We start from the raw sequence: 24,636 nt of genomic DNA on the forward strand, positions 1-24,636 counted from the left end.
ACTATTTCATAGATAGGGGAATGGAGACAGAAAAGATGAAGGGGTTTACCTAAGGACCCACAGCTGATGAGTGTTTTGTCCAGGTTACAAACCCTGTGAATTGGCCTCCAGAGCCTTTGTTCTGGATTACAATGGTATCAGAAACATGTAGTATTAGACTATAGGAAAAATGGCTGGGCCACACCCACTCATAGAATCCAGTGTTTCAAGAACTTTGTGATTTCAAACTAAGGGAGAATAGGAAATTCTACATGCCTGTGGGATTTTCTGAGTCAGATTCACCTAATAGCCTGAGTGGGGTACTGTGGGAAGGAAACAGGGCTGGGCATAGGCCCTGGATTCTAGCCCTGCCATGTCATAAAATTGGACACTCCATTGTTCTGCCTTTTAGCTGCTCTATCTGTACGACACAGAAGGTGCTTAAGCATCTTCTGGCACTAAGGCCTTCTTCTGTGTCTGATACCTGTAAGTGATTTATTTTTTAAGTGCTCATTTTAGGTGGAAACAGTGACAATACCAGTCACAGCTGGGTTGGCTTTGCAGGAAGATGTCGGACATGATTGCATATACCCATGACCAATGCCAAGATGGCTCAGGTCTGAAGCCTTGGCCATGTGGGCATCTGCACATCACCGGTTCCCACCTGTCAGTCTCCGTGGGGTGCAGGGGACCACAGGGCTTTAGGCAAGTTCAGCTGGTAGAAGGTGTGGCCATTGGGAGAGGTCATAAGCCTGGCTCGTGTCAGCCAGGTCGCTTGAGGCCTATAGTCTCTTCTTGGGAACATATCCCATGATTCAAAAATGATTTTACTTTGGGGCTCTCTCTTTGTTTAACAAAACCCTTTGTCCAGTTTTGACGAGAGGGAGCTTTAAACCTGTGTGAGGGGTAAGAAAGAATCATAAAGGCAACACTGTGACTTTGAAGAAAGAGATGTTCTGAACTCCACCATGAGTTTGAGCTTGGGCTGATTATTTTTCTCTTCTGGGCTCATAATCCTTATAAGTTAGTAACATTTAAAAAAAAAATAAATGAAGAAAGACACAGACCACGGAGCCCCGCCATCACATTGCATACCTGTAACACAGACATCATTAGGCACACTGCTGGTGATGAAATGGGGCTCCTGCACTTAGCTGACCTAGCTCAGGCCACCCAGCAGGCAGGTAGAGATGGACGTAAGGCCAGACCTTCCCGATTCTCTCTGGAGCTTTGTCCACTGCACTCTGGCTGCCTCCCTGGAACCGGCTGGGTCAGCGAGGCCACAGCCGTGCGCCAAGCCCTGTCTTTCCTCTCACGGAGAGGTCAGCGTGGGATGCTGTGTCATTTGACACAAAGAGCTCTTTCACCAGCTGCCCCCTCTGAGGACCACCCAGGATCAAGTCTGTTTCTGCCACAGCTGGACAAATTTAGGTCAGATCTGTAGAAAAATTTCCCGGCGGGGTGGTTGGACGATGAAGCCAGCTCCTGAGCAAGGTTGTAATTCTCCTCTTCGGAGGATGTGAAAATCACAGCAATTTCCCTCCGTGTCTGAGTAGCAGAGGCTTTCCCTCCACAACCCTAGATGTGGACTTGCTGCCCAGGAGACACAAACTTGCGCCAGGAAGAAAAGAAATTGCATGGAGTGGAAAGAGGTGAGTCTGCGGGTATTTATCAAACCCTGATTATATATCCAGCACCGTCTAGATGCCAGGGATGGAGCAACGAATGAGACAGAGTCCTCATCTGAACAGAGATTTGATCCCAGTGAGGGCAGACAAACCCTTAGGTAAGTAAGATGATCTCCTGTACTGGGAGAAGGGGAAGATAACTTGATAGACTGGGACTACTTCAGTGGGGTGCTCCAGAGCTCTAGGCCCTCCACCTCGGAGGTCAGGTGCACACCCAGGACAAGAAATGCAAAGATTTGAAGCCAGACAGACTGAGGATTGTGTATTCCACTTGCCGGCTGACCATAACTCTCAGAGCTTGGATTTCCTTCTTTCTTAAAAAAAAAAAAAAAAAAAAAAAAAAAAGTTTTATTATTAAGATGTAAGTGTCATACAATGTTATATTAGTTTCAGATTCACAACATAGTGATACGACGATTCTATACTTTACGAAAGACTCCCATCACCATATGTTTTTTTTTTTTTAAGATTTTATTTATTTATGCATGAGAGACACACAGAGAGGCAGAGACACAGGCAGAGGGAGAAGCAGGCTCCTTGCAGGCAGCCCAATGCGGGACTTGATCTCTGGACCTCGGATCATGCTCTGAGCCAAAGGCAGACACTCAACCACTGAGCCACCCATGCATCCCTGGGGGTTGTCACCATTGTTACAGTATTATTGACTATATTTCCTTATTTTTTATCTCCATGGTTTATTTGTTTTATAACTGGAAGATAAATTGCCTTCACCTGTTTTACCGATCTTCACAATCCTCTCCTCCCTGGCCTTTGGCAGCCTCTAGTTTGTATTTATGAGTTTGCTTTTGTTGTTTGTTTGTTCATTTGTTTTTCTCAGAGCTTTAAATTCAAGATTTACTTATTTATTTATTTACTTGAGAGAGAGAGAGAGAGAGGGCAAGCGAGCAGGGAGGGGAGAGGGGCAGAGAGAGAAGATCTCAAGCCGGCTCCTTGCTGAGCATGGAGCCTGATGGCAGACTCATCCCTGAGATCACTACTTGAGCTGAAGTCAAGAGTCAGCTGCTTAACCCACTGAGCCAGCCAGGTGCCCTGGCTCAACTTCTATTTCTTTATCGGTAAATGGGGACAAAATCAATATCTGCTTCATTGGCTAGCTGTGAGGACACAGCTGACACTCAAATATTCTCTAACTGTAGCATTTGGGTTGCAACTCTGTAAAATCTGGAGTCAGAACACCAAAAGGGGAGTCAGACCTTGAATTTGGGGCAGCCGTCGTTGTCAGGGTAGTTTTCTCCAAGTGACTGCTTCTCTTCCATCCTCAAATACCCCTCCTACAAAACATTGCTTTCCTCCTGCGAGTTGCTGAGAGGGATCCATTTATTTACTCAGTGATTATCTCTTGAATGCTAACTCTCTGGCAGGCTCTGTTATATGAACTGCGAGGACTCAGCAGAGAAACAAGCAGAGCTCCCGTCCCCAACAACTCTCCTGAAGCTTTTGTTCTACTGGAGAGTAAAAGACAAAATAAGAAAATGCAAACGTGAGGAGATGTTCATGAACATTTTTCCCAGGGAGTGGCCTTGGGAAGCGGTGCGTCCTGGTCAGCACTCATCACGTCTGTTTCCTCCTCTGGGTGATGATGTCCGCTCAGAGCTGCTGCCAAATTTCTCCTCCCCAGGACTCAGGGAGAAAACAGATTGCCTTGCAATATGCAAGTTCATGGTCGTATCCTGGCCTGAGCATAGAGGTCAGCAGGATGGGGGCCATGCTACAGGAACTGGAGAAATGTGGTAGCTTGAACCCTGGAGCAAAGGTGAAGTCCATTTATTAGGATGATAGTATGTGCATAGACGGGGCAAGCTGCCAGACGGAATCAGCACCAGTGGATCCAGGTAGTGGTTACGGGAGGTCCATCAAAGGCCAGAAAGCGTAAGCTGCCCCGAGCTAGGGTTGAGGACTAGATCATTCTAATTCAGGTGTAGAAGCTCCTGAGGAGGTGGGAGTAGTGCTGCGTAGGGTGGCAGCCAAGGGCGGGGGGGCGGGGGGTGCACCACCAGGATCTCCTGTCACAAAAAAATGGCTGGTCTGCTTCAAGTCACCTTTCAAGATCTGCCTCACTTTCCAAGTCAGGGTTGTGCTCTTCCCAAGCAGCCCCAAACAATCACTGAGCAGGGCTGTGTAGCAGGGTCGGCTCATTCTTCTCCACACAGAATGCATCTAGAGACGATCCTTGCTCTGGAGTTCCTCATCGGGTAGCCCAAAGTGGTCAGATCTACAGCTGTTCAAGGGTGGCAAGTCTGCATCAGGCTCCGAAGGCTTCAAGAGGCCAACCCAGCATCCCCCCCCACTCTTATTCCTCTTGAGCTTTCCCCTATATACTTCTGGTACCTCTAACTCCCTTTCAGAGTGGGCTTCTGCAGCATCCAGCTGACACAGGTGGAGACTGTGCAGGTAATAATCAGACACCTGCCCTCGGTTTCCCAGGCGAGTTGGAATAGATTCATCTTATCACATGCCTGCCAGGAGAGAGCAGGCCCTACTCTGTGAGCCTTCCAAACTTTCTCCTCCAGTGCTGCTCTTGGGGCCATTGGTGCCTCATTAGGCATTGAACTAAGTGATTTTTTTGTTGGGACCCAAATGATTTCTAATCGCCCGATATCCTGGTATGTGGGAGTCTTCTTGCAAGATGGTTCCATTTTCAGAATTTCCAGAATTAGGGAACTAGAAAGACCATCCCTGCAATTATTCACTTATTTGTCATTAAAAACACTCTGTGTCATTTGTCTTTTCCTCACTTGCCTAGGTGGCGAGCTCCAAATCAGTATTTAATGACCCCGTCAAGCATTTCCCCCTCTGGGCAGCCTGCCCTATCCATTTGGCAACCGTAGTTAGGGCCTTCTTTCTATTTCCAGTGTGCTCATGCATATATCTGCCCCCTCTAGGACTTCCTGGAGGACCAGAAACTTGAACTCCTAGGATGTGTGTCTGACACAGAGCAAGTGTGGTTTTAATAAATGTGTCTATTTTTAATATAAAGAAATCCAACATTAATTGAGGGCCACTATGTAGTAGGCCTATGCTGCATGTTGAGAAATGAAAGTAAGGCACAGTGTCTGCCCTTTGGGTGTTCACAATACAGAAGTTGAGAAGGAGGAGGGTTAAGCAATGAAATTTAGAAAAACACAACTGAAATATATAATCAGGAGCACCTGGGTGGCTCACTTGGTTAAGCGTTTGCCTTCAGGTCAGGTCATGATCCTGGGTCCTGAGATAGAGCCCTGAATGGGGTTCCATGCTCAGCGGGGAGTCTATTTCTCTTCCCTCTGCCCTATCGCTGCTCATGCTTTCCCTTTCTCTGTGCTCTCTCCCAAATAAATAAATAAAATCTTTAAAAATTTTTAAGAAAATGTATAATCAATAATCATATAATAAAATCAATAATAGTAATAATCAATAATTAAATCCTAAGTGCTGGTCTCTCCTTAACAAATAGACCTACTATTGTAATCTAACATCTGCTTGTCTGAGTCACAAACCCAAATTCTATTTGGGAACAGCTCCTTCTCATCATGGCCCTCACTCCACCCTGGGCCATCTCAAATATTTTCTCTCCCTATGAGTATATATAAATTTATATATATTCCATATATGTAAATACACAGACACACTTATAGATATATACACACAGGTACACACACGTGTATATTTCCTGTACTCCTACGAAAGACTAGGACAATTACAAAAATATATTGAAAAACAAGAGGAACCTAAAAAAGAAGGAAAAGAAGCTTTAGCCATAAGCTCCGGTGTTTACAGTCCTAAATGATCAGCACACACTTTTCTGTGCTTCTATGGATGATCACTGCTGTCTAGTGCTTCATTCTCAAGAACGCCTCTCACCTTCCCAGGCAATTAAAAAATCTATAGTTCATGCTGATTATAGGTTTATTCTAGGGGATCCGTGTTTTAACCGCTCCAAACGGGGCATATTCCATCTTTGGATATACATGATATGACTTCCTTTGGCGGCAGTAACGAATGTCTTTATAAGATCCTGCAGCAGTCATGGCCAGAGGGATTATATACTAGGGAGGACTGTGAAATGAACTGAAGAGTAATCTCAGAAAAACTGCTGCTGTAGGAGGCGGTGTAGTTGGCTGTCCTAAAATAAGGGGCCGAGCTCAGGCAGTATTTGGATGGAGAACTTTCAACCCTAACCTTGTGTGTTCCCCACTCTGGTGTTGGTGCATTGTCCTGTTGGTGCTGCATGACTGCCCAGCACAGAAAAGGTCGGGGCTGCCTCCATGTGGGCCACCTGCTTTATTTTTCCTGCACACCACCTGTGACCTTGACAGAGCCCTCCCCACCAAGGGAGGCCATGGCATTATTCCTACGTTGCTGGTCAACAACTGGAGACGGAGAGGTACGCTGGCAATGATCACAGGGGTGGTAAGGGGAGAAGCTCCTTCCTAGGCACTGTTTGGGTTTTTTTTTTTTTTTTCCCAATGATGCAGCATTAGGATTCATATGCTAGACTATTTTGAATAAAGTGTAAGACTCAATTTAAATGCATATAAGGATGATGATAATTTAATAGGTACTATGATTGTACAGCTATTTGGTCATTACCAAGATAACTTGATCCTGTTCTGAGAATGAAAATCTTTTTCGACATGCTTTAACCGTAATTGCCTCTTTACGGGAAAGTTTTCTGTGCACTTATACATATCATCCGCTCTGCCTGACATGACCTTTCTCCTGGTACCCCTGCCTTCTGGTAAATTCATCGTTATCTTTCCTAAAAACTTCCAGGTATAGGTAATCACTCTAGCTCTGTTCCCAAAGAGCTGATCATCACTTTGAATTGTGTGTCTTCATCATCACATACTTCAAATCCTTATATCTCAGTGACCAGTCTGCTTTGAGGTCCAGGACGGGGGCTAGTTCGCCTCTGTTTCCACATTGTCTCCTCAGGGCCTGTGCACAGAAGGCACTCAGTATGTGCTTGAAGCTGAAAGAGGGGGCAGAGGGAAAGAGGGGGCAAAGGAAAAGGGGGCAGAGGGGCGTACGGTGTGTTCACCTCCTTTGTCCGCGTGGAGAGTTTAGACCAAAGACAATACCACCAGGTCCCTGAAGTGAAAGGTGGCCAGGTATGGGAACAGAGGGGTGACCAGCATATTTCAGGGTCTGCAGGAAAGCTGAGAGTCCACAGGGCAAGTGCATCCTTGGACCAAAGAATCGCTGCTTTGTTCACAGTTGTTGACCAAATTCCAGGATGACAATCCTACAGATTGTCTATTCCAGTGGGTTTGCTATCGACCTGCTGGTGGTAGAGAAGCAAGCGAAAGCAGTCCATACCCCACAGGTGGCCTCTATTCCTGGGGGGGCTGTTACAAATGTTGAGCACCAGCTGAGTTCTTCAAATGCATTCTCTGCAACAAAACACCATCCTTGAGCACTATGGAGTGAAAGTGGGGAAAGGCTCTGTCTCGGAGTCCCCTCCCTGCCGGCCACCGCTGCTGGGCCCTTTACTGTCATGTATGTGTGATCCACAGCCACCTCTGAGATGGGGATTACCAGCGGCCTGGTTTCTTCTTTAGGAAAGGGACATTCATAGAGCTTAAGTGAATCATTGCAGCTACCCAGTGAAGTCAGAATTCACACCCGGATCTTCCAAATTCCCCTGTTCTTTCCAGTTTCCCATTCGATTTCTTTGCTGGAAATGTTTTATTTTCTTTCCTAATTTGGAGGAAATGTAGTCACTAAATATTCAATGATAAAGCATTTTCTCCCAGTTCAAAACGTGTTTTTCATAGTCTACTATGGGAAAACATCGAAGACATGAAGACATATGAAGACATCAAGGCGCTTGGTGTTACAGAAACTTGATATGGGCTCTCCCTTTAATGTACTTGCGGCAGAGGTCGGGCTTGAACAAAAGAGAGGAGATGGGAGACAATGAGTAGAGGTCCTGGGGCCTGGGTCTAAGCCCCAGGAATGGGTTCAGAAGAGGTCAGTTGACAGGAGTTGGAGGCCAAGGATAGGCTTCCAGAAGATCAGGACAGGCAGGAGGATGCCACAGCAGGTGCCTGGCTCCATCTTCATTTTCTTGACAGTCATCAAACATTTAGCTGTTGTCATTTATTTCATTTCCCTGTAACACATCTTTATTTAGTTGTTGTTGTTGTTTTAAAAGGAAAATACAATGTCAAGAGTGTGCTCAGAGCTTTAGGGGAAAAAAAAATGATTTCAAATTGTTTTGGGTTTTGCTTGGTGGCCCTCAAAGGTGGCATGACTTGTGCAGATTGTGGTGGGTTGGGTTTAGTAAGCTCGGTGGTTCTCTTTGACTCCACTGTTAGCCACCATCAGGACAGGGGGGCAGATGCCCCAAGGGCTCCACCCACTTTGGAATGTCATCTCATCCATGCCAGTAGAGATTAACTTCATTTTACAGGTGAACACAGAGCTCCAGAGAACTAACTGGCCCGAGGTCCCTCAGTGATCTTTGATTTTTATTTATTTATTTATGAGACACACACAGAGAGAGGCAGAGACACAGGCAGAGGGAGAAGCAGGCTCCCTGTGGGGAGCCCGATGTGGGACTCGATCCTGGGACCCTGGGATCATGACCTGAGCCAAAAGCAGACACTCAACCACTGAGCCACCCAGGCATCCCCCTCGCTTAGTGATCTTCGGTTCCAATCTCAACAGTTTCTGTTAAGGAAACTGAGGCCCAAAGGGAGGCAGATGCAGAGTCCAACTCTTGCTCAAGACCATGCTATGTGCTTGGTCACCTAAAGTGTTAGTTAGACATTATTGGCATCTGGAATGCTGGAATAAGAACTCCCCGTGCCAGTTCCTGAATCTTTGGGCTCAGAAAAGTATAATGTATGTGTATTAGCTTTCATTCCAAATTATTTTCATATTCACTATTAATCAACTCATATACATATGTATATGTGAGTGGATTAATTTATATATATATGAAACACTGAAAAATTTCATAGATGTAATGTTGCAATATGCTATGTGCTGTTTGTTCAGACATTCTGGGGGCAGAACGATGCTTCCTGAAAGTGGTAATTTTCTAAAAAATTTGATATGCTCACATTCCTTCCTTAGGATAAATACAACTGGATCAACTCACATTGAAAAAATGAGTACAGGCAGCCCGGGTGACTCAGCAGTTTGGCGTCGCCTTCAGCCCAGGGCGGGAGCCTGGAGAGCGGGGATCGAGTCCCACATCGGGCTCCCTGCATGGAGCCTGCTTCTCCCTCTGCCTGTGTCTTTGCCCCTCTCTCTCTTTCTCTCTCTCTCTCTCTGTGTGTGTTTGTGTGTTTCTCATGAATAAATAAATAAAATCTTTAAAAAAAAAAGAAAAAATACATTAGAAATTGTCATGGATTGAGGTCAGAAGATCCTAGAATATATGGATTCTAGCAGAACCACTGCCAAAAAACCCCAAATCAAAAAAATCAACACATTATTCCTGGAGCTCTGTGTTATCTCACAGGTAATGAATTCTTACAGTGTGTAAGCCCTTGGGTTAGGCCCTGAGCACTGATTTGGGAAGAAATATCGGCAACGAATACTGCTCATTGCATGAGACAGGAGATCTGATAATATGATTGAGATAATACGATACAGTACTAAGTAAGCTGTGCTGCAAAATATCATCCTTTTCCAAGTTAATTTTCAGATTTAACACATTTTATATCATACTCTAGAGTTTTTAAGAGGCAACATTTCTAAATTTCTTATTGAGAACCAACAAATAGGAGTAGGTAAGAAATTGAAAAACAAAAGCAAGATGTAGGACTTGAATTGATCATATGTAATAATTTCTTACACAGCCACAAAATTAAAAGAGCATCTATTGCCAAAATTGGCAATAGAAAGTATGGCACAAAAAAACACAGAAAAAAGACTTCTACTGCAGATAAGAATCCAATATGTAATCAAGGACATACAATAAAAGAGGAAGGGCAAGTTTTTCATCAAAATATGCTTATAGGGCAACCCGGTGGCTCAGTGGTTTAGCGCCGCCTTCAGCCCAGGGCGAGATCCTGGAGACCCGGGATCGAGTCCCACCTCGGGCCCCCTGCATGGAGCCTGCTTCTCCCTCTGCCTGTGTCTCTGCCTCTCTCTCTCTCTCTCTCTTTGTGTTTGTGTCTCTCATGAATAAGTGGATAAAATCATAAAAAAAACAACAGATTATTAAAAAAAATAAAATATACTTATAAATTTGGTGAAGAATGTTTTTAAAATCACAATTAATTCTTATCTCAGGCAGGTCATATACTAAAATATACTCCTGTTGGATTTAAGAATTAATTCACAGCACACTTATAACTTAATTGAGCATTTAATTGTTACTGGACTGGGAAGAGTTTCCATAGCAATGGGGGGAAAAAAATCACAAAGAAAACAGATAGAAATATATACAAATTAAAATATTTTGCATATCCTAAAACTTTAAAATTCAAATTGAAAAAGCCAATGGGAAAAGATATCCAAACAACAAGGATCAAATGAAAGATTATCAGGAGGGATTTCACAGAAAATTCGAAGAATCTGTAAGCTAGTTAAAAAGATGTTAAGCGACATTAAAAATCAATACATTGACAGTTATTGAATAATATTTAATGTTTGGAAATATATTTGAAATACAAACTTGAAAATATACATAAGGCAAAGATAAATATTCAGATGGTGACATTGTACGTGGTTTTAATATCTTCTTTTTATTTTACTTTCTTTTTTTAGAGCCCAAGGTGGGGCTCAAACTCATGACCCTGAGATCAAGAGTCAGACATTTAACCAACTGAGCCACCGAGGCACCCTTCTATTTTCTAATTTAAAAAATAAACCAAACACACATTAACTGATGGGTAAGAAAGAGAATACCTTTATTAAAAATGATAAACCAAAAAGAAAATGAGGCACAGATGAAGTACTGGAGAAAATGAAAACTTCTAGGAAAAATATTATTTCGATTCTCTCTCCTCTCAGATTCCCCTTCCCCTAAATTCCCCCACTATCAAAATATGTCCCTCAAAGTGGCTGTGTCTCCCACCTCAACCCATCTTTCCCTTCATATGATACTTTTTTTAGGTTGAAAAACGATAACATTCAAAAGACCTCCTCCCCATAGTCAGAAAATCCCAAACCTCTATTCCTTGTTATATCAGGCCGTGCTCTTCAGAAGCCTGGGTCCTGACAAGGGGGCCAAACCTCACCATCCCGATGCTGGGCAGTGAGCTTTGCGTGGCATCACACCCAGTACTCAGGAAGCGCCAGCCTGCAGGAGCAGGCCACCTTAGCTCCGCTTACAAACCAAGAAGGAGCAGCTCGGAAGGTGCCAGGACTCACCTAGGTCTTCATGTAGCCGGGGAGTGGCAAAATCTTGGATGTAGTTGGTGGGAACCACTCATGTAAGCAGGCAGGAAGGGTGGGCAGGAAATGTTCTCTGCCCTCAGCTCACCTGTACCTGCTCCACCACGGTGTGCTCCCTCAAAGGGACACAATGTGCACTTGTCGAGTGTCAAAGGAAGTCAGGCATTGTGCTGGGAACTTTCTACACTTAGGGCAACCTGGCAGGATAAAAGCTATTCTCAGCAGATGGATAAAAGTTCCAACTTGAGACACCCGCAGGCTGGTGATGTGCCCAAAGTCACGCCACCGAGAGAAGTTCCTGGTAAACCCCCAGGTTCAGAGGAATGGGGGTCTGATGACACAGAGCACCTCATTGTTAGCTCCCTTATGCAGGGATGGCAAAACCTGGACCATCCCAACCCCCCACTGCAAGCAGCCTTGGGCCTGCTCGATTTTGATTGTTTTTGTCTCCCTGTGGTGGAAGTTTCTGTGCGTTCCCACAGCCTGTTCTGTTGTGTGCTTCAGCCTTGCTAATCTCCAACTTCACCTTGCAGAAGCCCCAGAGAAGCCGGAACCACCATCCCCCCCACCCCACCCCAAAGGGAGTCAAATAACTTTGGGAGTTACCTGGGAGTGAGATGAAGCAGGGTCTCCACTTCTTATATATGTATTTGCAAATAAATGGCCCTAAGCAGCTTCCCCAGCTAGACCTTAAAAAAAAAAAAATTATACATCACAATCAACACAGACAGGAAGTACCTCTCCAACTATCTCCCCATGACTCCTCTCACTTCTGACTACACCCTCCCTCACACATACATACACATGAAGACGAAGACTTCACAGACAACACCAAACACAGACACCATTAGCAACTTCCTTCTTCACAGCTCCCCTCCCCCCCACTGTTGCTAGGGGCAACTGCTGCCAACAGGTACCAGAGGTTTGAGGCCACATGGCCAGGCTGCCTGCATGTGACAATGACAGCTCCAATAACTGTGTGTGGGTGGGAGAGGAGCCCTCACCGGATGTGTTCCATAATTAGTACTCAGAATAGCCTCTTTGTCGATCTCGGATCAAAAGAGCATGGCTGTGTCCAGATAGAAAGATAAGAGCTGAATTCTTGGTGAAGCGGAAGTTCCGTTTCCCACAACCCCCTTAAGTGGTCTGTGCATGATGGGGGTGAGAAAGTACTAAGCATAAGCACCCCATCTGGAGAACCTACCATGTGCTTGGGCTGACACCCTTCATAGCAGTCCTATTCTCATTCCAGGGGCTGGACAGGCCACATACCTAAGAGCATACAATCAATGCATGGCAGGGTTGGCACCCAAGGCCTTTCTTCCTTTCCTTACTGACTCAAAGCTTATTCTCATGACCCAGGACTGCCCTACAGTCTTCAGAGTTCAGCTCCAGGGCAGGGCTGCACCTGGAGGAGGGGGTGCTAGGGCGGAAGTCGGGGCAGCGCATCACACCCGTGTCTGCAGGGGTTCTGATGTGGCTTTGCTACTGGTGAGCTCTGTGACTCGGGCTTGCTCTGGACCCCTGGGCCCAAGCAGAGGGGCTTGTGGTCATCGGTCTGTCTTTATGGATCTTTAGGATGGTGCCTCCAGCCACCTTCTCCCCACTGGGTGCTGGGTCATCCAACCTAGCTGCACCTCCTCCTGCACACGTGTCCAAGATAGCGAGTCCACCCTTCTGTGATGTTCCAGCTTCTCGTCCGTGTAACCATGAGGCAGCACTGCAGCACCCTGTCTTCTTATGACCTGTTCATCATTTAAAACAGACAAAGAAAAACCAGGGAGGCTACTATGTCCCGAAGGTTCATCCAGCTTCAAATACAACGAGGGTAAAAGGAGGTCACATGCATAAATCAGATAGCAGCAATGTAAGAATTCTGCACATGTTCTCTGGGTCCCTTCAAAGCCTTGTGCTGCACTGGGCAGCCACGATGTAATATGTTTATAATGTCCTGTTAAATCAGCAAATGAGTTGGTGATGTCCACAGGGAACAAAGCCCCTTGGCCGTCTCAGCTCCCCCTAAGCGTAGATGGACACGCTGAAGCCCCACTCGACGACAGAAACTAGGTCAGTTTTTGTTTCTGTTGTTCACAAATGAATTCAATTGTACTCTCAATTGATCATTCTGATTGGTCTTGGTGCACAGGGAACTGTGTCCGTTCCACACAAAACCTGGGTATTTTGTCCGTCTCAGAATTAGCCGCTGTCTGATAAGTGGCCACGCGTACCCAGCAAGGGCACGACCTCAACAAGACAGAGAAAGTAGGGAGCCTGCATGTAACATCTCAGTTTCATCATCTGTAAAAAAGGATGGACAAACTGGAAAAACAAAAAATGATGTGATGATAATAAAAAATAAAAAATAAGCGTCCTTTTGGTGAGCTGCTACCAAATGGCAGCTGGGCCTTCCAAAGAATATCACTTTTTTTTTTTTTCTTCTTTCTCTTCTCTTTCTTTCTTTCTTCTCTTTTCCCTTCTGTGAAGGTTAACTTGATGTGGTCAACTTGGCTGGACCGCAGAGTCCAGAGATTTGGTCAAATGTTGCTCTGGATGTTTCTGTGAAGGTGTTTTTGTGGGTGAGATTAACACTTAGATGGTTGAACTTGGATTGATGTCGATCGTCGTCCATCAGGTCGACTGGCCATGGCCCATCGGTGGAAGGCATGAATGGAGGAAAAGAGTGGCCTCCCTTGAACAAGAAAGAGTTCTGTCAGCAGATTGCCTTTGAAGCTCAACTGCAACTCTCGCCTGCGTGTCCTGCAGGCCTTCTCCCTCACAGTTTCGACTTGCCAAGAGTCCATAATCACAGGATCCAATTCCTTAAAAACAGATCTTTCTCTCCTGCTGGTCTGTTTCCCTGGGGATCCCTGACTACTACACCCTCCTTTCTTCTTGATTTGCCTCCTTCCCTCCCCCTGTCCTTCTTTCCTTTTAGATGAGGAGATTGGCTCAAGGAGATGAAGAAAATTTCCCGAGGTCTACTGGCTTGTGACAGTCCAACCGGGACTGAATTTCAGGTCTGTCTCTCCCTCCAGAGCCTCTGCAGCTTCCCCGACCCCGCTCTGTGAGTTGTGAGGTGCTGTGCAAACAAGCAGGCCAATCTTTTGGCAAGGCTTGGACCACAGGGCCAATCTGGCTTTTGTTTCTCTCCCTGTCAATACTACACCTGTGAGAGCTTCACTGGATCAGACTCTTCAGATCATCTGTGGCTGCACAGAGCCCAGCATGAGGTGCTTATTGTCTCTCCTCTGTTGTAGTTTGCAAACAAAGCCAACATTTTATTAGTAGCAATGTATCATTTCATGGAAAAAGAAAAAAAAATTCTGTTCTCTCCATGGGTCTTGTCCATGCACAGTGTAGTCAAAGCACTTTCTTAAGCTCTCATGTCTCTCTTTCCTTTGCATCCCCATCTCACCTCCTGAGCTCAAACTCTCATCACGTCTTCAGAGGCAGTCTCCTTCTCTGCTCCTGCCAGCACTGTGCTGCCTACGAACCATTTTCCATAACACAGACAGGATTTGGCTCTACTACTCCTTTCTTTCACTTCCAAGAGAAGACTTACCACCTTTATAATCGTTCCTGATCTAAGCTTCTTTGTACTACAAAATCCCTCATTATCTATTTTCTGCTTGAATATCAAGTCGCATTACTCACAAGCCCTCCATCTTACCTTCGGGTCTAGTCATCATAAATAGCAGGCATTTCCCCCAATGGTAGATGGTATTAGTTTTCAAAATACTCAATGCCATTCTTTATTGGTCTCTTCCACGTGCAGCATTAAACAAACCTAAACCTGGATGTCAGTCTTGGCCATGTGACTTGCTTTAAAAGGTAGCAGGAAGTGACAAATGGCACTTCTGACCCATCATGCCATTCTACCGCATGTCCTGTGGCCAGAGATCCACATGTTCCAGGCAGCGGGTACAGCTTCAGCCTGGATTCTGGAATAGAGATGGTGTGGAGCCAACCCTAAATCAGTCTACGATTGTCATGGGAAATGAGTAAGAAACTCAGATGTATTGTAAGTTGCTAAGGTTTTAGGGTTGTCTATTATCGTCACATATCATAGTCTATGCTGACTCGACTTTCTCTTATTCTGAATTAGGTAGCACTCCTCCTAGGGCTCACTGTGCCATGCACTCTCTTTTTCTTATAGCATGTATCACATTAAATAACATTTACTTTTTACATAGTTGGCTTCCCTATTAACTGGAAAAACCCTCAAGGGCAAGAGATTGTGTTTGTTCACCACTATATCTCCAGTGCCCAGAATAGCCTGGCATTGGGAACATGCTGTCTGAATGCACTGAATCAAGCTCTTGACCCACAAATCATGCTTGCATATGAATTCATTGAATTAATAAGGACTGAAAAAATTATGATCAAAACCTAGGATCAGAGAGAGCCGTTGAGTATGTAACTAGGATGAGAAAGGTATGCATTACAGAAATGGGCAGAGCTTGCCTCTCCCAATAAATAGAAATTATGGTGTATAGTAGTAAGGAGAGAATCCTGACCACTGAAGTCCTGGACCCTGTGGATTCACATCTCCTTTGCATTTGTCTTTGCAGAAAGACAACATTCACAATTTTCTGGCTTTTAAAGGAAGAAGAGATTTGATTATAGACAAAATATTTAATGAAAAGATATCAACTCTTGTGAAGTCAGTGATTCATAAGAGCCTTGCTGACACTCATCATTCTGCTGAGTTATGATGTTACTCACTGATATGTGCTGTTAATTCCATTTCCTTTTGCACAACTTCTCGTACTTTGTTCTATTGTTATCCTGATACCAACAATTTATATTGCCCATGCATTGGTAGAAGCTAAGACACACCAGATATATACAGAACATACAGGAGAAGACAAATTTCTTGAAAAATCAAATCCAAGAAAAAAAATAAGAATAGATAACTGATTCATTAATTCATTACCTCATTCAAAAATGAATATTGTTGGGTTCTGGGTGTTGCTCAGCTGCTAGCAACTTTGCCTGAGGACCCTTCCTAGTCTAAGAATTGGTCATTAAGAGGATATCCTAAATCTTTTTTTAAAATTGTTATTATTATTTTTTTTTAGTTTTGTTATTTATTTTCCCATAACATAAGACAGAGATGGGTGTACTTTTGAAATTAGCAAGCCCAAACACCTCATTTGACTGGGATTAGGTATGAAAAAAAAAGATTCCTTCAAGGTCAAACAGTGAGTTTGTCATCAAAGCCAGGACTAGAACCAGAGTAACTTGAGTTTTAAGTTTTATTTCATTCCTTTTTATCCTTCATGTAAAAATACTCTTTTGAAGGACTTATTGAAGAGAGTCTCAAAGATAGTCAAGGAGCTTCTATCATGTTTTTCAGTAATTATGGAAATTATTTCATATTATATATGAATATAAATCCATATAAATCCAGATTTATCTGGATTATAACTCATGTCCATATATTATCAAGAGGTACAACTCTGGAGTGGTGGGAATCAGATAGACCTGGGCTCACAATTTGTCTCACTCTTGGACACTACAAACTCTCAGACAAGTAGCTTAACACATTGGAGCCTCAGTTTCCATTTCTGTTCAATAGGTGAAAGCTACATATCCATTGTGAGGATTATATGAGAAAGTGCCTCATGGTACTGACAAGAGGCACAGTGCTCCAAGCCATTATCATTTCAGATATGTATTTATGCACAGGGGGTTCAGACGAATTAACATCTCTCTGTTCAACTAGGCCAAGTATAAGCTTAGAATTTCCTGAATACATAATTTCATTGTTAGACATAGTGTTAATATGTGGGATTTAAAAATACATATATTTTTTCCTTTCCTCATTAGTTACAGCATGTGATTTCTCAGTAAAAACATTTCCTTTGTGACTTTCATGAAATCACTGTGATTTCCTAATAAGGAAATATACTCGAAGTCTACCCAAGGCTTCTATTCCCTACCACTTAGGGGTTGCAGATTATGGGAGTAATCACTGGGGCTGTCATGCTAATTGCCCACTCCAGCTTCCAACCTAAACTGATGGGCAGAACAAAGCATCCAAGAAGACAAACAAACAAAAAAAAAAAAAAAAAAAAAGTTTTGTGAGGTTTTATTTTAGGCTTATATTTATTTATAAAGGCTTTAATTCCAATAGATACTGTGACAAATTCCAATGTAGACCAGAAAAAAAAAAATATGTGGTTGTTCAGCCAAAGATCAATCCTGGTTGACTCATTGATGCAACCACTTGGCACACAGTACTGGGCCCTGGGCTATGAGAATGAATTGGCATGCTGCTGAGCTCAAGGTGCTCCCAGGTCAGGGAAGGTGGGAGATGCATCATCAAGGTAGATACAAAGGTATGTCATGGGTTCTCTGGTGCAATTCTGCACAGGGAGTAGAATGTAATTCTTGGGGGGATGAGGGTATGGATGATAGGTTCAGGAAAGGATTGTAGGCCAAATAGATATTTGCCAGGAGCACCCGGCCGGAAGAAAGAGCTAGATGTTTGCTCCAAAAAAAAGACTAGTGGTAGCACAGACATGAGGCTACTGAAGAATTTTGGGAATGTGAAACAGATCCTAATGTCTAAAGTGCTGTAGGATAATGGTGTGAGGTACTGGAGATGAGGATTGGCAAGTCAAAAAGCTGGAGAAATAGGTTCAAGTCTTCTGAGTAAGTGAAGATAGGGACCCAAAGCAAGAGAAGAGAGAGGGGCTGGATATAAGACACATTTAGGCAGCAACATCGTGCGATGTATTCAAGCGGTAGAGGGAAGAGTCCAGGACAACTCAGACTTTGAACTGGCATCTACTGGCAACATGCATGCAGCCGAAGAAGGAAACCTAAGAGAAAGAGACTCTTTGATTTCTTTTGATCCCAAGAGATAAAATCACTTTCTCCTATATTTGTAAATGTGAACAAATGTAAAAACACTTCTTGGCTGGTGGTTTGCGAGACCACAGAACACCTGTCCCTGTGTAAATTCACTAACCAAAAACTTGTTGACAGTAGGAGAAAGGAGTGTGGCTAGATTGGGGGAGAGAAAAATAAATGGAAAAATGTAATCTGTGGAGTGGGATAGACCCAGATCCAAATCCTGGCTGGACCACAAACTATAATTTGTCTTTGAGGAGAGTTTTTTTTAACTTCTCATGTCAACATATATGGGTTAAGGCTGTGGTAATTAAATAGGCTGATGGATATAAGTGTGGAAAGCGTTCAATAAATTTCCCACCTCTTCCCTCCCATCCACTCTTCCTCCCTTCTGTTGTATTTGATATAACCCAGATTCCCAGGCTGAGAGCAAAGGAATCTAACTTCTTCCCACACTCAGATAATTCCCTCCGATCCCCATCCTCCTCTCCTTCCTTCAGCAGCCTCGAAGTGATAATGAGGCCTACTACCTTCTACCAGATGGGCTTCCCTCCTCCCAGATCTCTCTCCCTGCTGATGTTCTCTCCAGCATCCCACTTGCTCACTCTCTCTCCAGCTCTCTAACACACTTAAGTTCTTGGTTTCCTCTGACATCTTTTCCCAAACGTATACCCTGCTCATGTTCACTTTGATCGAGAAAAGACCAGTCAAAACAAACCCACATTTCCCTTAATCTTGCCACTCCTACGTCCTGCTTTTTCTCCTTGCCATTTTGTCTCAAGCACGGCAAGGCTAATAATATCCTCTGGATATCATCTCACACTTACCCCCAAACCTCCTGTACGTGTATTCTTCACTGAACCGAAGATGTCGTGGTGTGTATCTGCTACCTTCCCAGCTCAGACCGAGAAGGGGCAATCATCTGGAGTTTTGTTGCCCCAGAGCTACTAAGAGCCGAGATACAAAAAGTCAGGAGGCAGATCTGAGGGAATCAGAATTGGAAGAAGCTGGAGGTGCCATCCACACTGGCCTGGGAAACAAGGAGAGAGTGGCTGGGAGGAAGCAAATGACACATTTATAAGGGAATTTTGGTTAGGGTAGTAGATACTGAGTAGTTGCCTGAAGTCTACCTTTTTTTAAAATTATTATCATCAGGCAAATGGATCCCTTTTGAGAATAAAAGCCTATAGACAACAAAGTACATAAAGCCCCTGCAGGGGCTGTTCTTCTGGCACTGGTGTGAGACCAAGGGCTAGAGTCTCCCCATGGTCCACGCTGGTGGGCACCATTCCTCTGTCTCATCTCCTCCAGATCTCTACCGCTTTTAACACAAGTTCTCTTGCCATCCATCTTTCCTCTGTATTTGCCATCTTCTGCTTTCCTGCTTTGGTCTCAAGGCTTTGGTGGCAACGCACTGCTCTGGTCACCTTCTGCTTCTCTGATCCTGAGATCCTGCTTCTCTGCACTCTTCATTCACTCCATTTGGCCTTCATCCCATGACATCAGGTGCCAGAACTCTGTGTCCCCCTCTTTACTCCATCTCTTCTGTGGAGAACTCATGCAGGCGATCACCACTGCAGGAAAATGATCCTCACTTACATCCCTAATACTGAACCAGGCTGGGAGATTCACATCCATGGAGCACCTGCTATATCGTGACTCAGCACATGCAACATCAAACCCAATGTCTGTCCCCAAACAGTCCCTACTTTCTCCCATTGGCCTTTCTCTCCCTACTGTTTCTGTTCACGCGGACCTGCCAACCAAACTTGACCTCTGCTACTGCCCAGGCCCCTGCAGGGGTCACAGGACTGTTGCTTCATCTTCTTTTAGAATCCTTCCCTGCTGTGCCATCTTCCCTCCAGTCCACTCTGCTTCTGCTGGTCTCAGCTAGAGATATCTCCCAACGGCCAGACAAGGCTGTGGGCCCTTCCCAGTGGCAAGTCAAAGGACAAAGCAGAAGAAACAGCCAAGATGGCAAGGCCCACAGGAAAACAAAAGCTGGGAGTCAGAGTTCAAAATCCAGGGTCCCCAAGGGCAAGAATGGTGCTGCTTCTCGAACCACACAGAAAGAAAACCATGTCCTTAAGGAGGTCTTTGCCCATGCAGCCAAGAAGGGGCCCAGAGCCAAGGCCGCTGTTCCTCCTAGGGATGGCAGGTCTAAGATAGTGCAGAACCCCGAGCCAGGAAGAAAGAGGCTCCCAAGGGCCCAAGGAGGCCAGCCATGCACACCAAGGCCTCATTGTGCCAACTGGCCAGTAAGAAGGTACAGGCTGAAAGCTAGAGCTGGGGTGAAGACACGCAGATCCTGTCTGAGTTTTGTTCCCCAACAAACCATCATTCTATTTCATTGTAATCTATTTACCAATAAAGGCTCCCCCCCCCCAACACACAATCATGGTCTCTCCTGTCTAGTTCCTTCGTGCCCAGGCTCCTTCCCTCCTACTGTGTGCTAAGACCGACATTCTACAAATGATGGACTCAAACTCAGGGAAGTTTAGGTGACGTTCTTATGGCCACCTGCCATGTAATTGACAAAGCCAGACTCAAATTCGACTTTTCTGCCTCCAGATTCTATTCTACACTTAACGTTTCTGTAATTGAGATGTTTCATGTAGTTATGCACATACACCAGCAAAGGTGGGCATCTTCTACATTTGAAATGAGCAAAAAATAGACACTAAGTATATTCATTCAGGCTGCCCCATAAATGATAGAGCTTAAGAGGAAATGGAGCCGAAATGAGCCCAAAAAGGCATCTAGCATGAGCTTATGGAGGATTTCTGAGGAGCAGCAAGAAGTGGGCCTTCATAGTTGATGCTAACAACTCTGTGAGTAGACACCATTCCTCTGACCCTCATTCATTTTATAGTTGAGTAACTTCAGACTCAGAAGTTAAGAAACCTTCCCAAGGTCACCCAGCAGAGGTGAAAAAAGTGGGTGTCCCATCCCATCTGTCTCCAGAATTGGTTCCTTCCCAGTCTATCATCTTCTTAAAAGCTGGGAACTGTCATACACACACACACACACACACACACTCCTTTGCACCTCTTTACTACTGAGTAAAATGTATCTAGTGGATTCATTTAATAATTAATAGATTATATCACCATAGCTCTTTCTTAGGATTTAAATCATTTCTCCCAATTCTTATTGTATATCATGTTCTTCATGCTGTGTCCCTGGGATGACCTTGTAAGAAATGTGTCTTTTCAACAGTATAACAACCTCATCTCTCTCCTCTCCCGAATATCATGCTGAGCAAAGTCAACTTGCACATCGTTGGACTTTAAAAATGTGTGCCCATGTTGTTTTAGTCTTCTCTCACTTTGGCTGCAGAAACCCACCTGCATCATGGAGGTCAAGGTCTCAGGTTGATGCTAACAACTCTGTGATGTAGACATCATTCCTCTGACCCTCATTCATTTTATAGTTGAGTAACTTCAGACTCAGAAGTTAAGAAACCTTCCCTTCCTTTGAGTGGTCCAGCCTTTCATCCCTGGCTCGCTGGGTGACCTGGAGTAGAAGGCAAGACGCACCTATTGCCTCCACCTCCTGAGTTGATAGGACCTTCTCCAACCTCTGCAGGGAGGGAGTTCCTGCCAGTCGGCTCATTTACATCAGAACAAGATTCTGTCTCTGTGTCTTTTTATCTTGAAACAAAAATTGAGTGCCTTTGACAGTTGTTCTTCCCTGATGAAATGTCTGATAAGCTGTCTCACCTAGACAAAAAGTTACTTTATCACAGTGTTTTACAAATAAGGAGAAGGTTGTCAAGATTCAAATAAAAGTGGTGTCTAGCTCTCTAGCTTTGACATCCCAGGGAGTGCCGGTGCTGGTTTGGCATTAGGAATGTAGGTGTGGATCACCTTCCCAAAGAGGTCGTAGCTCAAATATGTTCCCTGCATTGTCTCTGAAGTGCAGCTTCACAGACAGCTGGAGCCAGGACACAGGATGATGGAACACACCCAGAAGAGCGAGATGAAGGGTGGCCTTGATGCGGGGGAGGGGGGGCGGGCACTGACATGAAGCCCTCTTCAGGCAGAACAGCATAATGCAATGAGACAGTCTTGGACTTGGGTTCAAATCCTGAATCAATTATTCATAACCCTGGGCTGTTAATGAAGCTTCTTTTAAAAATCTATTTAAAAGAGAAAAGAAACTATCATTTATGTAGAGCTGACTATGTCCCAGATGCTCTAAGAGTTAAACGTTTACAAATACCACCTCTCCGTGTCCTCACAAATTAGAGAACGTTGCCTTTCCATTTCAGATCATTGGATTTTTTTTTGTTGTTTTATTTTTAAAGATTTATTTATTTATTTATTCATTCATTCATTTATTTATTTATTTTAGGGGGTGATTTTAGAGGGAGAGGGAGAGAAAAAATCTCAAGCAGACTCTGTGCTGATCATGGAGCCCAATGTAAGGCTTGAATACATGACCCTGAGATCATTACCTGAGCTGAAATCAAGAGTTGGATGCTTAACGACTGAGTCACCTAGGTGCCCCTCGGACCATTGATTCTTAAAATATTTATGTATATTCACCTTATATCTTTCTTCTTTTGTCTCCAGGGGGCCTAGGAATTTTACAATCAATATATGCCTACCTTTAATGAATAAGATTCAGGAGACCTGAATTTATTGAGCCCTTCCTAGGCTATAATTGTGTCCAGCAATTTATATCTCTATTTACATCCTTAGTTTGTTCATTAAAAAAAATATATGGTTAGAACACTTAACATGAGATCTACCCTCTTAGAAATTAAGAGTACAATATATTATCATTGACTATAGTCTCATGTTACATGTTATCTGAACTGAAACTTTATGCCTGTTTATTGGTGAGTCTCCATTTCCCCCTCCCCCTGGCTTCTGGCAACCACCATTCCATTCGTAGACTCTATGCATTTGATTATCTTAGATACCTCATATAGGGGGAATTTCATGATATTTGTCTTTCTGTGACTGACCTATTTCCCTTGGCACAATGTTCTCAAGGTTCATGCATGTTGTCATGTGGCAAAATTTCCTTCTTTTTTATGGCTGAATTATATTCCATTGTATGAATATACCACATTTTCTTTACCTGTTTGTCTTTTGATAGACACTGAGGTCATTTCCATTTCTTGGTTGTTGGAAATAGTGCTGCAATCAACATGAGGATCCTACAATTTCTTCAAGATCCTGATGTTTATATCAGGCCTAGAGGCAAATATGATGCCCATTTGTAGAAGAAAAAAAATATTTCAAAGGGCTATATCTCTAGACTGGAGTTACCCAGTTAGTGGTGGCCAGGTAGGGACTCACACTTAAGTCTGGCTACCTCTAGACACTTGGCCTTTTGCACAGTCCCTAGCCACCAAAATTTCATTTTCTTATCATCTCTTCCAGGCCTTCTGAAGCCATTGAAAATGTCTCATTATTTTTGATTACAGATATAATTTTATAAGTCATATCAGTCAATCATTACTAAAATCTAGAAAATTCAAGTTTGTGATACTGAATCAGTAGCAAAATTTACAGTAGCTTATTTTTTTAACTTAATTATGCTAATTGCTATTTCTAAGCATAATTAGCATTTTGAATTATTTAGTATAATTACGTCAAACAACATGTTTAATTTGTCACGTCAAGTATAATAATTAGTAATAATTCTTGAAAGGATGTCATTACAAGTTTGAGGTATTTACAGGGTGTAATTATGTCAAATGTGATAATACTAAAGAGTAAGACTAAAGCTTATAGAAAAATGTTGCTGCAAATATTTTGAAAGTTTAATGTTGTGGCCATTTTAAATATTTTTGTTCCTCAACAGAAGTCAAACTTGTCATGGTTTGGTGGTCTGCTTGCAAATTAAGAGAATAAAAACAGGGCCACAGATTATGGCTCAACTAATATTTAATCCATCAAATGTCACCACCACCCCTCCCTTTTTTTAACTCCAAAATGAACAAAAATAGTTTTCCATATTAAATGGCTATACTTGAATAATGACTCTGGGGAAATAAAGACAATCCAGAAACAAATGGATTTCTTTCAAATATGGAAACGAAATATCAGGCTAAAGTAAGAGGTGAGTTAAGTTAAGAAGCCCAGCTGTTTCATGGCTGTGTGGTTTGCCAACTACTGACACATTTAACTTTCAATAACCTTTGTTATAAGATGGGGATAATACACACTGTTGTGGAGGGAAATGAGATGTAGCTAAACTGCTTTATAGCTATAGGTGGTCTACCAGTGTATGAATTCATGTTGTTATCTAGATATTCCTGACATCATCATACTCAGCAACAGGACAAAAGAATGACAAGTGGTTCAAGTTCTGCCGTAGGTGAAGGTGAGCTGCTTACCAGCTGTGTGGTCCTGGGCAAGCCATTTTACTCCTGAGCTTCAGGTACCCCACCTACTGAATGAAGGAAATCCTACAAATTTCGAGAACATGCTGAGGACAAAATGAGGCCATGAGGATAAAAACATCTAACGTAGGGTCATCCACGTGACTTTCACTCGATAAATGTTTGGATTTGCATTAAAGCAGAGCCCAGGGACCACATACTGGAAAAGCTGGATCGAGAGCCTTGTTTTCCTCTGGCCCTTACTCTCCAGTGTCTTAGAAGATTGAGTGAATGTTGTGATAAGAGCCTAGCCTTTGGGCTTAGCTATCCCTGACCTGGAATTCCAATTTTAAGTATTTACTTATTGAACGTTTAGTTAACCAAAAGACCCTTTCATCCCCTCAGGTTTGT

At 43.6% G+C, this 24,636-nt stretch overlaps 2 long non-coding RNA genes across 2 annotated transcripts in view; one reads left to right on the plus strand and one right to left on the minus strand.

The window, feature by feature from the left end:
• The first annotated feature begins 1,187 nt into the window (after positions 1 to 1,187).
• LOC144281227 (uncharacterized) overlaps positions 1,188 to 24,636 on the plus strand; it is a 49,778-nt gene continuing 26,329 nt past the window's right edge. The window contains exon 1 of the long non-coding RNA XR_013349742.1: positions 1,188 to 1,631. This is a non-coding gene — a long non-coding RNA (uncharacterized LOC144281227). The remainder of the gene's footprint in view (positions 1,632 to 24,636) is intronic.
• On the minus strand, positions 6,256 to 12,145 carry LOC144281228 (uncharacterized). The gene is made up of 3 exons (XR_013349743.1): positions 12,029 to 12,145; positions 11,631 to 11,713; positions 6,256 to 7,782 (listed from the first exon to the last, which is right to left on the minus strand). It is a non-coding gene; the product is annotated as an uncharacterized LOC144281228 (long non-coding RNA).

The sequence above is a fragment of the Canis aureus genome, chromosome 12 (assembly GCF_053574225.1).
Source record: "Canis aureus isolate CA01 chromosome 12, VMU_Caureus_v.1.0, whole genome shotgun sequence".
Lineage (NCBI taxonomy): Eukaryota > Metazoa > Chordata > Mammalia > Carnivora > Canidae > Canis > Canis aureus.